At 48.6% G+C, this 12,527-nt stretch overlaps 1 protein-coding gene across 1 annotated transcript in view; it reads left to right on the top strand.

Moving 5' to 3' along the window:
- Positions 1–12,527, top strand: part of RIMBP2 (RIMS binding protein 2) — a 246,373-nt gene that overhangs the window by 125,937 nt on the left and 107,909 nt on the right. The window contains exon 2 of the mRNA XM_027125143.1: positions 9,387–9,476. The gene's annotated coding sequence lies outside the window, so the exon portion shown is untranslated. The remainder of the gene's footprint in view (positions 1–9,386; positions 9,477–12,527) is intronic.

Genomic DNA, 12,527 nt, shown 5'->3' with positions numbered 1-12,527 from the left:
AAAACAAAAAGTTATCTTAAAAATACCTGAAACATCCAGGGACTTCCCTGGCGGTCCCGTGGTTAAGACTCCACGCTTCCACTGCAGGGGACACGGGTTCAATCCCTGGTCGGGGAACTAAGATTCTGCATCTTGTGTGCCGTGCGGCACAGCCAAAAACAAAAAATCTCTGAAACGTCCAGGTAGGAGAGGAGTTTGGTCTGTTTTCTATGACGTTTGACGTACCACGATGTGGACAGAAGACAGATTTGGACCTAAACTCAAATATGTCTTTTCTAACACCTGGAGGTCTCTGAGTCGTAAGGCAAATCCGGTCACTAATCAGTCGGAGTGATGGGTCTTAGGGGGAGACACTTGGTGTTACTGAGTGAGTGGCTGCTCAGTTTGCCCAGGGTTACAGCCTGACTCTGCCTGGCTGGGCCAGTTTGCAGCACGACTGTTTCCACTTGCTTGTATAACTCCAAGTTTCCATGATCAAGAATTTGGAATGTGGTGAAGGAAAGAAAGCCCCTAGGTTGGCAGGAGTGTAAGACGCTGAAGCTCTTAACGGAGCGGTACCACTGTGTAACAACATTGTAACAATGTGGTTACTGATAAACTCTCTCTTGAAAAAGCAAACACTTTTTTAAAAGGCACTTAAGTATTTTTTTATCGCCGTGTTATTTGTGGAAGGATCCTAGGAGGCTTATCCTTTCCATGAACAAATTTCTATCTGATCACTTGTCCTTCCAGTTCGTAGCTGGCAAGCTCCGTGCTCAAATGTGATGTTCAGTCAATGGGTAGAATCCTCTATGTGATTCCCTGGTTATACATTTTTCTATATATTGTACTCTCTCTCTTTTTTTTTAAAATTCTTAACCACCCTATTGCATAAATATTTTATTACAGGCATCTTTAAATTCTTTTTGGAGAGTAGGTGGAAGATGGTTTTAAAATTCTTACGCATTGTGTATGCCGAACAAGCCTATGGAAGAGTTGCATTTTATGCCAGCATTCAGTTCCAAAGCCAGCAGGTTATGCCGAAGTCATATATAGAAAAAGGGTTCCTGAAGGTCCCTTTGGCAGGAGCCATATTGGAGATGAACCTAACAGGTCTCAGCTTTTCCCTCTAGCGCTGGGGGGGACTGCTGCTTATTGGTTGAGGACCAGATGCAGTGTTGTTTGCATCTAGGAGACCAGTTGTCCCAAGTGGGTCTCAATGCGGGAGATACTTCCAACAGGAAGAGCTTGTGGAGAAACAGTTGGGGAATAACCTTTCTTGTCTCACAGCACTTCAGGCTCTGTTGCTGGAGGAACTGATGACAATTTTCAAAAACTGAGGTTAAATTCATACAACATAAAATTAACAGTTTTATAGTAAACAATTCAGTGGCATTTAAGCATGTTCACAGCGTCGTACAACCACCACCTCTGTCCGGTTCTAAAACATTTTCATCACCCCAAAGGGAAACCCCATATCCATTGAGCAATCACTCCCGCTCCCCCCGCTCCCCCCAGTCGCTGGCAACCAGAAGCGTGCTTTCTGGATTTACCTATTTTTTGTATTTCATACCAAATATACACAGTATGTAACATTTCGCGTCCGGCTTCTTTCACTTAGCTTGATGTGTTCAAGGTTCACCTTGTAGCGTGTGTCAGTGCTCCATTCCTTTTTATGGCTGAATGACATGCCGTTGCATGGAGAGACCACGCTTTGTTTATGTGTCCCTCAGCTGATGGACACCTATCTTGAGTTTTTTCCACATTTTGGCCATTGTGAATAGTGCTGCTGTGAACATTTACGTACAAGGATTTGTTTGGACCCCTTTCTTTCAGTTCTTTTGGGTATATATCTAAGAGTGGAATCACGGGGTCATAAGGTAATTCTGTTTAACCCTTTGGAGGAAACATCCAGTTCTTTTCCACAGCGGCTGCACCGTTTTATGTCCCCACCAGCAATGTAGGAGAGTTCCAACTCTTCTACGTTTTAACTGTCCTCTCTTCCTCTCCCCGTGCTCCCCTACCCTTGTTAATCCCGTGTCGAATAACTCTCCTAGGTCCAGTCCCACCGTTTTTGGTAGAGAAGAGCTGTCTTTGGGGCCAGCCTGTGTACTGACGATAGTGACCAATGGGAACCAAGCATAAATTTCACTGTGCTTATATTTAACCATTAGAAGGACCAAGCACACATAGTAAGTACATGTAAACTGATGAAATACGATCACTGAGAGACGCTTTCTTTAAAATACAAGTGTTTGTCTGGGTCATGAGCTTAGCATTACAGCCTGCTTGGTGTGTTACATTTTTCCATTTCAGCTCGTCTTTAACCTATATTAGAAAAAGAGCTTTTAAATAGCACGGTGTGCTTCTCCGTAATTGCATTATTGGCATATGTACAATGCCTGAATATCAAACAGGTCAAGGAATAGCGAGTATTCCAAGTGCACATTTATGGGTTTTTCTGAATACAGACGGGGACTTAGAGATTTGGATTTCTCTCTCCCTGCCCCGACCCCCAGAGCATTACAGGAAAACAGAGGCAGTCCCTTTATTTACATAACGGTCTTTCACATTCAAGTTGCCCTTTACAGATTGCCAAGTGTGCTTGTGTGCATTATCTCATTTAAATTGCCAGGAATGCTCAGAGGGTTAAAGAATTTACCCAGAATCACACTTGGTAAATGTTAGAATTAGGTCTCAAACCCAGGTCTTCTGAGTCCCAGTATTTCTCCAAAGCATGTGATGACTTAGACGCTGTCCTGGGCCTTGACCACAAGAGGCAGGAGTGGGGCTCAGCCATGGTCAGGACCCTGGACAGGAACAAAGCAAGCTCCTCCCCCTTCCTTCCGGCTCTCTCACCCCAGGCGCTCCACGCCATCCTGTTATTCCCCCTTCCTTTCTCTCCTGCGCTACTCCATCCTCCCTGCCCATGCCTTTAGGCTAGAGCCACTCAGGAAGACTTTTCAGAAAGGAAAATATTATCAAGCACATCCCAGTGTTGACTTTCATAATTTTTACTATATATGATTATCATTGGTAATTATATCACTCTTGCACAATATGATCCTACTAGACTTGCACGTTATAACAACATAGTCTTTATTATATTTAAACATAGTATGATTATATATTTATAATTCATAATGTAATTACATGTGCACAGTGATAAAACTGGTTGATAAAATTTTTACAGCTTTTCTAAACCATACAGCCGACACAAATGAACAGGTTAGAAAGAAACAAATGAGAGAAACCAATAAAGTTCAAAATTCAAACTTATTGTAATTTAATGTGTCAGATGATATTATTTTATTTAAACTGAATTTTCCTCTGTAAGTAAAGATGGTGCCCTTTACGTAACTTTACTTAGGCAGATGGTGACAGCTGCCTGAAAGTTGATTCAACATTCCTACCGTTGTTCTCTTTCAAACTCCTGCAAAATCTTCGATTCTTAAGCACATGTGAAGGCATGTGGCTTTGCACGTGGTATGAAAGCACCATTTACGTTAGCCTTTGTTATCTTTTCATTACCTTGGGGCAGTCAAGATGGTAATTCTTCAAGCGGTGCAGACACACACACACACACACACAGGCATTGAAATTCAGTAGAGTGGTAAGGAGGCAAGGGATATGCTTATATTTATTCCTTTTAGATTTCATGGAAATAAAAAATACCAACATTTTATTTTCATAGACCACCCCCCAAGACTGTATCTTCAGCCCCCAGCTTGAGGAACGCTGTCCCAGGTCTCCCAGGACACCCACTCCTCCCAGCTGGAGGCATTTCTGAGCCCATTGGCAGCTCCCGGGACCAGGAAAGCTGCAGGACCTTTTGCTCTTCAGAAAGAGAGTTGGGGGCGACGGGGGTGCAGGGAGCAGCGTGGTCCAATGCTCGGGAGCTGCCCCACCTGCTACGTGGAGGTTACCTGTTCAGGTTACTTAACCCCCGGTGCCTTGGTTTCCTCGTATACCAAGTGGGGATAGTAGTGTCCACCTCACAGAGATGTTGTGAGAATTGGATGAGCTTTTAAAAAGAAAAACAAGGAAGCAACGAGCTTAGATCAGCTCCTGGCTCAGAGTAGGAGCTCTGTGCATTGCAGCCGTGATGTAATTGAATGTGCATTCGTCTCCCCTCACGTGGTCTCATCCCCGAAGTGCTTTGTGCTTCTCTCCTGCCATCGCTCCTTCCCAGTGTGGCCTGCCGCTCGCGTGAGCGTCACCACCTGCGGCCTTAACTGGATTTCCCGCGAGTGTCCCTGTTTCCATCACCCGCCAACAGCCACTTACCTGCAGGAGGAGGGTGGAGCCACTGGGTCTTGTTACCTACCACTGCTGCTGCCCAGCCTGCATCTCCTCCGCCTTCCCGCCGCCACACACATCCCTCGGAGGCTCATCTTGGGCTCGCTTCTCCTGTTCAACTCAGTATTCTTCCAAGAACTCTCGACTCTCAGTTTCTGGACCTGTCCCATCTGTCACACGATGACCTCTGCTATTCCATCCTCAGCACCTGTCTGTATTTTTATTTTATTTTTGAAAACTTTCTATTTTTTTTGTTGAAGTAGAGTTGGTTTACAATGTTTCAGGTGTACAGCAAAGTGATTCAGTTATGCGTATATATTTATATATCCTTTTTCAGATTCTTTTCCATTATAGGTTATTATAAGATACTGAGTACGGTTCCCTGTGCCACACAGTAGACCCTTGTTATTTATCTGTTTTACCTGTATAGTAGTGTGTATCTGCTAATCCCAAATTCCTAATTTATCACTCCCCCGCTTCCCCTTTGGTAACCATAAGTCTGTCTTCTTTGTCTGTAAGTCTATTTCTGTTTTGTAAATAAGTTCATTCGTATCACTTTTTTTATAGATTCCACACATAAGTGCTATCATATGATATTTGTCTTTCTCTGTCTGACTTACTTCACTTAGTATGATCATGTCTAGGTCCATCCATGTTGCTGCAAATGGCATTATTTCATTCTTTTCTGTGGCTGAGTACCATTCCATTGTATATATGTGCTGCATCTTCTTTGTCCATTCATCTGTCAGTGGACATTTAGGTTGCTTCCATGTCTTGGCTATTGTGAATAGTGCTGCTATGAACACTGGGATGCATGTATCTTTTTGACTTAGAGTTTTCTCCAGATATATGCCCAGGAGTGAGATCGCTGGACCATATGGCAGCTCTAGTTTTAGTTTTTTGAGGAACCTCCATACTGTTCTCCATAGTGGCTGCACCAATTTACATTCCCATCAAGATCGTAGGAGGGTTCTCTCTCAGCACCTCCCTTGAAGGTCATGGGGGACGTCTTCAATGCTGCACCCACTAAGACCATGTCTATCCTATGGTACTCACCTGGCTTGGGCAGCATCTGATGCTGTGGACCCTCATCCTCAAGTTTGTGCTTCCTTAGCTTATAGGACGTCACACTCCTTGTTCCCATCACTCCCGCCCAGCCCTCTGCAGGAGCCTCTTCTGCCCGTTGTGGTATCTGTGTTTCTCTCACTCTGTCCGGGGTCCTCCCTTTAGTCTCACTGGCAGATGGCACTCACTCCCGGGACTCAGGCTTCAGGGGTAGCTGGTCCCAGGTGTCCTCAACTCAGTACCAGAGCTCCTGATCAGCCTTCTGGGAGCTGGTCCTAACCTCCAAATGTTCATCTGCGAAGTGGAAAAAAGGACTGTGCCCTTTTCTATCTGTGGTTGCAGACAACTAGATTCGACAAACTGTGTGTTTTGATTCCTACAGGGTAGAGCCTGTCTCACGCACCCACTGTTTGGTGAACCCTAAACCCTCTTACTTGGATGGCTTTAAATGTAAAGTATCCGAGACTCAGTCTGCTCCCATCACGACGCTGAGAGTCTCCCAAGGACAGGAAAGCTGCACCGTTTCCGAAGAAGCGAACAGATACACAGAGGCTGGTTTTCCTCTCTTAACAATCGTTATTTCAGGTCGGGAAGACGGAGCTTAAAGGGTGATTTCATACAGCTGGTGTTCGGAAAGTTCTTTGTTATCACAGTCCTGGTGATGCATGAGTCACTGGCTTTGCATCTCCAGGCGGTGAGCGTGGGCTGTCAGATTCAATTCCTGGGCCCTCAGATGTGGTCAGTAGTCAACAGTGTCAAACCCCCAGCACCGGGGAAGCCAGCGTGGCGCAGGTCACACTGTGGCGGGGGGAGGTGTGTGTGCACACCTGTGATCTGGGCGCTGGCGTGGCCGGCCGCCTTACCCCAGGCTGTGAGGAACCTCGTCACTCAGCAGGAGTGTCAGATTATATTAAGTCCTCGCCGTCCCCCTCCTCCAGTGAATTGTCATAGCTTGTGCACCCGCGCCTGTTGGCGAGTCTCATTTTGTCGTGTTGCAACTGAAAGCCCACATCTTTGGGGGGCCTTCTGGTCTCAAGCATGCGGCCAGTACGTGAGGTGTTCCGTCTCCTGCTTGACAGCCCTGCTTTGGTGGCGCTGATTAATCCAGAAGGGCTAGGTGACAGCTTCCCCAGGTGGGCAGCTCTGGTCCTGCACGGTGTCAGTGATGAAAGCTTCCAGGGTAAGTCTCTGCTCCTCAGCATCTCAGTAGGACTGGAAGCGTGAGCCGTAGGCTTTTTCTGAATTTTCCCCCGAGCAACGCAAGATGCATGCATGTCTGAGGGGCGTCCGTGCTCTGTTACTCCAAAGGGCGGGAGGACCGACGTCTGCCGTCACCGCAACACTGAGGGCGAGACCACATGTGTCCCCTGCCCCATGCTCGCCTCTCGGCTTCTTCAGTGGTGATCGGCAAGTCTGGATAAATGAGATGCTATAATCGGGCAAAGAAATCGCGTAGTCTGCGTGGCTTACGTGGCATCTTCACCCTTCTTCGGGCTTTTACCTGGGCGTGTTGATTGCTGGATGGGTTCTTTCAGCATCACTGTGTGAGGGGCTTTGCCTTCTGCTGAGGAGTTTTCTGTGGGGTGCAGGGTTGTTCGTCTGGGGATGAGTTTGCTTTTCAGCAGCTCTTTCTGTTCCCAGCTCCTCTCGGCTGGGGAACCAGTACAGTAAGCTGTACCCCAGTTGCCGATTCATGCTTGGACTGATTTGGGGAAGCGATGGCCACGTGTCCTCCCTTTTGCCTGGTGACACTGTGGATCGGTGCTTCCCGGACTGGAGTTAGATCCTGGGCTTTTTTTCTTGTGAAGATTGATTTTATCAGGTGAAGCAGCTGACCTTGATCACTGAGATGGAATATAGGTAAAACAGATGAATGTAACTTTTCTACAACCACCGTAAAACCGGATGAAAGGGTTAGCACTGCTCCTCTTCCCGACGTCCCCTTCTTGCAATCCATTTTTCTAGGGGAGTTGCAGAGGGGGGTGATGGCGGGCATGGCAGAATGCGGAAGGTGTGGACAGTGACAGTGGTGCCTCCGGTGGGGAAGGGGACCCCTGCTTGAGCTGCCGTCGTGCACAAGGAAGTGCTTGGTGCTCTGCGAGAACCATCTCCTTTAATCCTCCCGAAGGCTGCTTGGGTGGACACTTCTACATCCTTCCGTCTTAGAGAGTGTAGAGATATCGGACAACCTGCCGGAGGTCACAGGACAACACACAGAGGAGCTAGAGTTTGTATTGAGCCAGTTTGACCGCAGAACTGACATCCTAACCCTGTTTAAAGTTGCTCCTGTAACTCCCTGAGACACGGCCACCGTAGTTCACCTTGGGGCATCCAAGCCCTCCCAGGCCAGGCGTCAGGTGTCTGGATCAGTGCACCCATCCCTGTGATTGCTGGTGACTCTCACACGTGGCACATCTCAGAATGTCTCCAGGTCCTTCAAGGAGCTGGCAGGGGACTCCACTATAACTGCTTGACTTAAGAAAGACAACCATGCATTTACGCCGCTGGGGCATCTCAGAGGAGCGAGGCGCTTTCCCACGGGTTGGGGACCATTGTTTTCCAGAACCAGACCCCGCGGGCGAGGCGCGTGGGGATTGCTTCCATGTGCTTCATCACCATGGAAACCTGGGAGATGCCATGGAGAGGAGGAGATGGTAACGACGGTGGCCGAGGGGAAGGGGGCTTGACTGAAATACGGGACCTGAAAACAGCCAGGAGGAGCCTTTCTTCCTGTGGGAGGTGTTCAGAACCGTGTGATTCCTGCCCCTTTCCTATCGCGAGTGTGAATGAGCCCAAATTCAGAACTCTCGAAGTATTGCAGAGCAGATTCCCAGGTCAGTTCAGACGTGGGTGCTCCCCGGAGAGTAACTCACTTAGGAGGTGAACAGAGAACACACTTGTTTTCAAGCAAACGAGAAAACTGCAGACCTGACTACTGGTGGCCGTTGCCGTCCCCTTCCACAGTGGGCCACTAATCGTCCCTGTTGCTGCTTCCTTATGCTTTCTGAGTGGACATCATCCCTTCCTTTACCTTTGCGAGGACCCTCAACTTTGCTCACTGATGTCATTGGCAGGTTGCTTTGTCATTTTTATTTCTTCTGGAGTCAATTCACCCTGGTTACCAATTTTGTTAAATCTCTTCAGTAGTGTGAGTTTTCTTTCTGGGTTTTGGAATTTCTATTTTCAGACTCACCTTTCATGGGACATTTTTACCCCCGATCTGTCTCTTTCTGTGCTCATCTTACTTCTTTGTAGTCCTATCCCACCCTGTGGACGCTCCCAGTTTTACTACTGGTAGCTCAGATTTCCTGCACAGGTGATATCACTGAGCCGGGGGGTCTGGTCCCTCTGCCTCTCCAGGGAATTCCCTTATGTGAGCTAGAGCTCTGGGGTTGGGGACTTGACCTCAGTCTCGGGTCAGGTGGTGACCTTTGCTCAGGCCTCTAGCCTCAAATGGGACGCCTCCAGTCCTGCGTAGCAAGAAAAATTGGGGTCCTCATTCTCTCTGCCCATTTCTGGACTCAGAGTCTGGCGGGTCCTGGGAGTTCCACCACCACACGTGTTCCAGCCATCCACAGTCCTCGTAGATTTTTATCTTCTTTTGGAGCAAGACAGTTATCTACCGTTTATTATGGCAATGTGTTTGGAGCAGTGTTTGTGAGGAGAGGGGGCGGGTCAAAGCTTGAGATAAACTGCAGTTGGAGAGCGGTTCTGTTGCCGCTTCAGGACACGAACGTGTAATGCAGGTCAGCACGCCGTGGATCGGATGTGAATTACCTTCTCACACTTCACTACAGGCTTTATAGATACTATTTTATCATCTGCTTGTAACATCGTCGTGAAGTGTCATTCCTCCTGTTTTATGGAGTAGGAAACTCATGGTCCGGAAAGAAGAGAAGAAACCGGTCCAATACCACAAGCCTTGTAAATCGCAGGACCACACCCAACCCACGTCTGATTTGGAATCAGAACCCTTCACCACTGTTCCACGTGTCTCTGGAGGCCGGGGCTTCATCTCACCGTGCCCTTTCCTTTTGTTCTAGGAAAATGCACTGAAGGATGCTGCCCAGGGAGACCATCGCCTGAGACCCCATCATGCAGGCCTTCCCGCAAGGGCCCGGCAGCTGGACAAGGTAACCGACAGCCACTATTGACGGGCCACCGGGAGGGGGGCCGTCAGGCAGGGACCTGGGGAAGGCGAAGAGGGAGACTCACTGCAGCCCACCCAAAGGAGGGTGGCCGGGACGCTGGGTCCTGCCTCTTCTATTTCATCATGCGGCCACTGCCCGAAGCACTTGGGAAACGTCTCGTTTGCTGTCTGCTAGGTATCCCTACTTAGACGTCTACTCGGTCACATCGGGGCCGCAGCAAAACTTCCCATGTCCGATCCCCAAACCATTGCCTGTCCTGGTTTTCTCATCCCAGTGACTGGCCATCGCCCAGCTGCTCAGACCAAGACGCTGAGAGCCGTCCAGGATTCTTCCTTTCCTCACCCCTGCACCTCACTCTGAACAGCCCATCCCCACTGTGTCCCACCAATGCAGGCCGCCATTTCTCTGGCCCAGATGCTGACACGGCCTGCTTACCACCCTTCCTGACATCCGACAGTCATTTTCCGGCAGGATCAAGAGTGATCTGGTGATTCAAGCCAGGCGGTGTTGCTCCTCTGAGTACACTTCCTCCCAAATAGGAATGCATCTCTTCCCCACGGCCGCCACCTTGCTCAGCCTTGTCACCTGCCTCTCGACCTTTGATTCCTGAAGTTCTGTCCACCCTGAACTTCTTTTTGCTCCTCTGACCACCAGGCCTGCCTGGGCAGGCCATGACTTTCCCTGCTTAGAGCTCTACTCCCTTCTTTTCCGATGGCCGTCAGCTTCTCGCTCTTCATATGTCAGCCTAAGAGTCACGTCCTCAGCTAGACCTTCCCTGCTTCCCACCTGCGTCCCTCCTTCCTCCTCCTTCTAACCATGTGGCTTCACCTGGCTTTTGTCTTCTTGTGTCTCTTATTACTTGGTCGATCATGTGTCTTCACTAATGTGTGTGTCTGTCCCCCCCCCCCCATAAGAATGTCACCTCCCAGGTAGCAGAGGTCTTTGCCTTCATATCCATCACTGTATCGCCAGCACCTGATCTAACGGGACACATCGTGGGTGCTCAGAGTAGATATTAGTTAACGATTGGTTGGTGGTTTGGAGTCGCTAATTTCACAGATGTACTAAAGCGTATTTCAGTTACTATAAAAATTAGAGCTTTCTTGATTACACACTTACTTTCCTGCCTTCCTGTTTGGCCTTTTTTTTTTCTCCCCCCCCCCCCCCAAAAGTTGTGCTTTTCAGAAAATAGCAGGTGTTGGTGGGAATGTAAAATGGTGCAGGGACCACCGAGAACAGGATAGCAGATCCTTAGCAAATTAAAAATGCAGTCACACCATGAACCAGCAACTCCACTTCTGGGGATACACCCAAAAGAATTAAAAGCAGGACTGAGAAGCAGTATTTGTCCACCCCTGTTCATAGCAGCATTATTCATAATAGCCAAAATGTGGAAGCCCCCGTGTCCATCTACAAATGAATGGATAACAAAAGGTGGTATATACGTACAATGGACTGTTACTCAGCCTTTAAAGGAAGGAAGTTCTGACAGCGGTGCTGCAACGGGTGAACCTTGAGGACATTACGCTCAGTGAAAAAAGCCAGTCACAGAAGGACAAACACTGTAGGATTCCACTTACATAAAGTCCCTAGAGCAGTCAGATTCCTAGAGACAGAAAGCAGGATGGTGGGTGCCGGGGCTGGAGAGGGGGATGGGGAGTTAGTGTCCAATGGGGACAGAGTTTCAGTTTGGGAAGATGAGAAAGTTCTGGTGGTGATGACTGCACAACTGTGTGACCGTACTTCATGTCACTGAGCTGTACACTTAAAAGTGGTTAAGACGTTAAATTTTATGTCATGAGTATTTTACCACGATTAAAAAAAAAGATATGTTTTTTCTACACCCCCAACTCTCCCTTTAGTTCCCCTTTTGCCTCCTATTCCTGCCAGGCCCTGTGTCCTCTGTCCTTTTTCCTTCCAAACAGGAAAGTCTCTGATAAACTCACTCACGCTGAAGTGTGAATCCATAATGAGGCTCAGTGACCTTCTCAGCCCAAGAGTCTTTTTATTTAAACAGGGACAAAGATGAAAAAAAATGGTGGTGCTTTCGGCATCGGAGGCGGGCTGACGACAGGGCTGGGCACGCTGGCCAGAGGAAGGGTTGGTCCTGGCTTTCTCTCTCTTTCTCTTTTTCCGTTTCTCTCCGGCTTCTCTCTTTCGCTCAGGTCACTCCCTGTGCGCGTCTGTCCGCTCCTAAGCGGGGTTCCTGCACCCGGAGTGTGGTTCTCGTAGAGCAGATCCAGGTGGTGGCGCCACCACCGTCTCATTCCCGGACCTGTCTCTCCAGCTACCCTGAGGGGCTCCCCTGCTCCCATAGAGCTCTCACCAAATCCGACATTATTTTTTCACTTTAAGATTTGAAACGTGTTCCCCTGCTGCCTCCACACTGTGGCCTTTTATAAATTTATTTATTTATTTTTGGCTGCGTTGGGTCTTCGTTGCTGCGCGTGGGCTTTCTCTAGCTGCAGCGAGCGGGGGCAACTCTTCGTTGCGGTGCGTGGGCTTCTCATTGCGGTGGCTTCTCTTGTTGCAGAGCTCGGGCTCTAGGAGCGCGGGCTTCAGTAGTTGTGGCTCATGGGCTTAGTTGTTCCGCGGCATGTGGGATCTTCCCAGCTCAGGGCTCGAACCCGTGTCCCCTGCATTGGCAGGTGGATTCCTAACCACTGCGCCACCAGGGAAGCCCCACCGTGGCCTTTTAAACAAAGCTTCAAGGCCCAGAAAATGAGCTCCCTTCAGCATTAAAAGACTCCCAAGAGGGAGGAGATATGGGGATATATGTATATGTATAGTTGATTCACTTTGTTATAAAGCAGAAACTAACACACCATTGTAAAGCAATTATACTCCAATAAAGATGTTAAAAAAAAAAGACTGCCCTCAGGGACCAGCATCTGTGTCCCAGGGTAACTTGGGGATGTGCAGGGGGCAGGTCGGTTTGTGCTGCTGCTGAAAACATACAACCACAGCACCAGGTCCACTGGGGGGGCCACCCCTGTGACCCGTAGAAACACAAGGAGCCTTCCTGGTTCTCTG

This window comes from Aethalodelphis obliquidens, unplaced genomic scaffold (assembly GCF_003676395.1).
Source record: "Aethalodelphis obliquidens isolate GAN/ISIS:26980383/991018 unplaced genomic scaffold, ASM367639v1 scaffold28, whole genome shotgun sequence".
Classification (NCBI taxonomy): Eukaryota; Metazoa; Chordata; class Mammalia; order Artiodactyla; family Delphinidae; genus Aethalodelphis; species Aethalodelphis obliquidens.
This window is presented reverse-complemented; position numbering and strand designations above follow the sequence as displayed.